The sequence below is a fragment of the Cupressus sempervirens genome, chromosome 9 (assembly GCF_028749045.1).
Source record: "Cupressus sempervirens isolate cs-2001-9-10 chromosome 9, ASM2874904v1, whole genome shotgun sequence".
NCBI lineage: Eukaryota > Viridiplantae > Streptophyta > Pinopsida > Cupressales > Cupressaceae > Cupressus > Cupressus sempervirens.
The window spans coordinates 79,251,086-79,256,580 of record NC_143126.1 but is presented as its reverse complement, the minus strand read 5'-3'; the positions used below and the strand labels follow the sequence as shown (position 1 = coordinate 79,256,580).

Below are 5,495 nucleotides of genomic sequence, written 5' to 3'. Positions count from 1 at the left end.
AATTAGGACTATAGATGATTAATTAAATTAATCAGCTAGGGGATGGCAAAGGATTAATTAAATAGGAATTTAATTAATGATGCCTTTAGAGATGGCTAAATTAGATTACCAAAGTGGTGTAATCAAATTTCGGTGTCTACACTAAGATCTAACAATTACATGTAGATTGCATCTTCTATCTCCACTAGTAGCATGGTGGCTTGAGTATTCACTTCCTTAAAATTTGCATTGATGATTCGTGTTAGTGGGCTTAGAGAACATTATAGCTCCATCAATTGGATAAATTTGTTTCCTCTTCCAGTCACAGTTGTTGTATTAGATACATGGTATCTTGGATTTTCATGATGTGATATGTGGTTGATCCTAAGAGCAGGTCAATCTCCTATTGAGACCTTATTCTTTTATGTTCTAGATCACCTATTAAGGTGGTTGATGCTGCCAATTTTTGAAAGAGTGGGGTATGTCTTTTAATGCTTTTGATATCTCACTATTGAGTGCCATAAGCTCCCTTTTCTTTTCTTCAATCAATTTTTTTCTCTTCTTTAAGAGTTCTTCCAGGAACCTATTGTTCTACAATAATTAGAATATTTTCTTCCTTCTCACTCAAATTTCTTATGAAATCTATGATCTAATTAGTCAAATTGCCATACTCATTGCAGGATGTACCTTTAGGAAATCCCTTCAGTATATCATGAGACTTCACCAGACTGGTAGCTCGATCATATCTCTTCTTGTTCTACTTCATTATCTTGTAATTCTCCATGACTCATGTATATTTTCTCAACTCTTTGGAGTTCATCTTGTGAACTTGATTGCTTGTCTCTTCAAGTCTCTCTCAAAGCTTTTGCATTATGATGCCTTCTATTGTAACAATATCATAAATTTCACCTTCATATTCCATTGTTGATGACTATCAATTTTGAGGGTTGTTCCATCCCTTTTCTCTTCTTCTTGCTTCTAGATTCCTTAAAATCTATTTTTATTTTATATTTTTGCTTCTTTTGATTCTTTACACTTCTCTCTCCTATTAATGATCATGTTGATGGCATGGACTCTATGGGTGTTTTCTCTTGCTAAGTAGATGGAAATTCATCTTGCCTTTGTGTTTGTTTAGTACCTTTTGTATGTTCATTTCTTGTTTTATCAAGCATGTCCATTTGGGGAATTTTTGTATCACCCTTCCCATCACATGTATCCTTTTCTTATGTTCTTCCTTCCTTCCCTCCTAACATGATAGTCTCTTCTTGATCAGTTACATCATGAGCTTCATCTTTTCCATCCTTTGGCCTTGAGTCCATTATGGTCACATGAAGTATTTTTGGATGATATTCACTTGACTAAATACCATCCTTCTATTTCTCATTCAATTTTTGTGGTGTTGTGGAGGCCTATTGTGTCTCTACATTTTACTCAGGATCTTTGTTCAGATAGTGGTTGATTTAAGTTCTTTTCTTCACCTGTATAGCTGGTTGATCTATGGTATTCTTCTTGGAGCTTTTGGGACCTATAGTCCTCATCTCTTTGATGTTGACATTATGATCATGTTTTTTATTAATGACATACACAAGTCATCTAGACCTTATCATTCCTTGACATTTCTAAAGAGTGGTATGCTTTAAAGGACTTATGAACATCACTAGTTGATGTTACCATATAGGATTTTGTAGAATTGTTAGGTCCACTTGGTTAAGAGAAATTTTTGCTTCTACAATGGCAACAAAGTAACAATCAAATGGATTTTTTAGGTTTAGCACTACCTTGATAGTTCAAATCTCTACTTCGTTCAATCTTCTTCCTTGTGATCTTTATCTAGCTAATTCACACTCTTTCTCTTTCACCTTGCACTTTCTTTGCTTGATCTTTCTTCCTTTGTTCTGCTCAATTCACCCTGTTCATCTTTCTTCTTTAGCTTCAAGTATTACTCACACTTAATCAACATTCAACCAATAACCAAAAATAGTCTCAATCATCTCCTTAAATAGTTAACTTTGGCCTTCCAAACTTTGTCACTTAATCGTGATTTTAGATCTTAGATTCATCATATTTAGACACTCAAAAAATAATACTTTATTGAATGTTGTGCTCATCTTCATCTTGCTTTAATCTCTTTCATTAGATCTTCATTACATTTTCCAACAGTAGATCTTGTAAGAAACATTGGCATGGCCTTTGAACTTCTAAAACATTCTTTAGTAGTCTCATCATAAGTCTACCTTAGATTCAATATTTCTTAATTTTTTCTTCCTCCTTATACAAGATGACCATTACCACCTTACTCAAGTAATACTAAGCTCATTTAACACTAGAATCACTCGGTTAATGCTAATCTCCATCCTTACTTTATCAAGCACTTGGTTATTACTTTATTAGCTCAAGAAATATAATTTTCCTTCTTTGACTTAGTGTAACTAGTGTAGCTTGGTGAATACATGAACTTCATTAAAACTTTATATGATTGCAAAACAAACAAACCAATAGTACACGATCAGGGTCTAACTCATTCAAGTGCCCATTGAATACCAATACTTATCAATTCTGTCATCATCATATTTTCTTGGAATCCTCTTCATCAATCTAATCCACTTTGTCAATCAAATGATATGGACCTCTACTAAATTAGCATAATGTCTAACCAAGGGTTGACATCAATGATAACATAATAAGTGATATATGACTCTTTTACAGATAATAATATCATTCTCAGTTACATTATTAATTGGTGATAACATTTTAAACTTGTTTTGTAAAGAGTTCTAGTGTCCCTTCAAAACTTCTTTCCTTTAATAAAAAATAAATCTAGTTAATTCATAATCTAGAATGACATATCCCTCTTGTATAATTGGGTCTAGGATACAAATACAACACATTGAGATCTCTTTTGGTTGAGTAATTTGATATAGATATTCATTTATTTTATTGCTAACAAAGACCAAGGGTCTACTCACCTTGAGGAACAGAGGATGTTGCATTTTTTATTCATTTTTATTTTCTATATAGTTATATCAATGTATGAACAAGTTCGTTATGTTGATTCGCTTAAATGTGTCTCATGTATATGAGTATTAATTTTATATTAAGGTAGACTATCCAAACTTTGGTACTATTCTTAAATTTACCTTGCAAAAACCCACCTTAACTTATAATATCATAAGATAAATTTCTATGAATGGTATCCATTTAAAATTGTGAAAAAGTAACTTTAAGATGTTCTTTTGATTGCTTAAAAAATATTCAATATTTTAGTAAACACTACAATGACTATAGTTTGACTAGGTTAATATAGTGGATGTGTTGATGTTTAAAATAGTATGCATTTCAAGATTTGTGAAGAATATGTTGAAACATAAATTAGCTCATCTGGGGTTATTTCACATCTTAATATAATTTTTTAAATAACTAAATACAAACTAGAATATTTAAGAAAATGAACACTAAAACTAGTGTCTTATATAGAGTATAATTGTGAAGCATGCAGTATCTTACTATTTAATTGAAATCTATTATAAAAATTTAGATTCTTGATATTCTTGGGGATTTGATTGATCAATCCCCATTGGTTGGGATATGAAGTGTAACATTTGATTCATTTACATGTTTATTTTAATACTTGTAATTTTGATTGTATTTTGATTTTCCCTCATGATAAATATTCTTACATGAATTATGTACATTTATTGAGTACCTCTGGTCCAAATGTTCTCTTGGAATGTATTTGTGTTCAAAATATTTTATAAATTCCATATAATGATATAAATATAAGTGTAATGTGTAGCTTGTTTATATAGATAAATCATCGAAAAAGATCCTTGTCGTCCACTAGGAAAATGCTTAGCATATTCACATTCAAATTCCTCCTATCATTAAAGAAGTGAGATTCACTTATCTTCTTCAAATTATTTAAGATTATAAGTCAAGAAGAAGTGGTTCAATCACATCTTTACAACTGTATGAGAAGTCAAAGGCTTAAACATCATGCACTAAGGCTTCAATCCTAGGATAAAAGTATTAAATAGTCATGGTTGACTTATTTTTTCGTAGCTTAATTTTTTCCTTAGTGTGTGATGTTTAAGGGTGGTTGTGAGAAGAATAAGATAACTATTGCATTAAACATGTAAGATGAAATTTCTGTAATAGTTATCGGTCATTTGTCTCATTAGCATTAAATTATAGTTGTACATGTTTCCTAAAGATGATCGAAACTAAGAACTTGAAAGTATTACAAACAAACATCTGCAATAGATTTCATACCTAAAACATCAACTCTTATATAATTAAAAGTAGTTAGAAAATTAACTACATAATTTATCAATAGCTTTTTTTACTCAATATTTTTTTTTCAATATAATTTTCTAACTCGTCAAACTTATTAAAACAAAATACTTTATAAAACAATATATATGTATACTTGTTCTTTGATTTAAACAAATAGATTATCTCAATTTTTATTATAAATCTACCATTATATATTAATTTAAAAATATTAGTCATCGTCTTGAAAAAAATTGTCAACGAGATCGTTGGATGTAGAATATAAGAAGCATTAGTACTGTAGTGCAGTCTAATGTGACTTGGATCCGGTTAAGGGGCTTAATTTTATCTATAAATTCTTGTGAAAGAGCGAGTTTCAATTATCTACCAATCAACTCAGCCAGGCATTGATTTTGCACTTATTTATGGAATATAACAAACATTGAGTTCGGCTTGAATATTTTTGTAAAACTATACAAAACCTTCACTGTACTCGTTACTCTCGCTGTAGAATTGTATTTTAGATGGCACTAAAGAAAACTCTTTCAAACGAAAAAGATATGGAGAAGAAAGGATCATCAAATTTGATCTATTCCCAAATTGGCCCAAAACAGATGAATTCATTTAAAAGTATGTAATCAAAAGCAATCCATAAAATTCCATATGTGAAATGACAGTGGTACAACATTGATTGGAGTGAACAAAAATTGAAGCTTACTACTTTACATGACAAATGGGTAAGAACTAAAAAGACAATACAGTAATAATAAATTTCTCAAAATAGAGAATTATTGATAGTGGAAGCATAGATGTAGCTTGTTCAGACTACACCATTGAGAAGATACCCAAATAAAAGGGCCACCATGATAAACATGTATCCTTCAATGCCTTGGCTATTCTTCATTCCTGCAACAATCACAAATGAAGAAATTTATTCAAGAAAAGTGCCTCATATTCATGGGGATGAAATAGAGAAGATAGAGTTATAATCATACCATGGTTAACTGGGGCAGGAGGAGGGCTCTGGTTGTCAACAGACACAACTAGTGGAAGAGAAATTGCAATGATGAGCACCACCAACATAATATAAACGCTATTCACTGCCATTTTCACTCCAAAAGAAGAAGAAAAACTGTATTTCTTTCTCAACAGGAATGTAATATATGCTCTGAATGTGAATTGAGGAGCTTGGAATGTAGAGGAAGCAGAGATGGGGTTAAATAGGATCAAATGGGTCAAAGAAGGAA

The 5,495-nt window shown here is 31.1% G+C and overlaps 1 long non-coding RNA gene across 1 annotated transcript; it reads right to left on the bottom strand.

The window, feature by feature from the left end:
• Window positions 1-4,881: 4,881 nt before the first annotated feature.
• On the bottom strand, window positions 4,882-5,495 carry LOC149537711 (uncharacterized). The gene is made up of 2 exons (XR_016356418.1): window positions 5,244-5,495; window positions 4,882-5,154 (listed from the first exon to the last, which is right to left on the bottom strand). It is a non-coding gene; the product is annotated as an uncharacterized LOC149537711 (long non-coding RNA).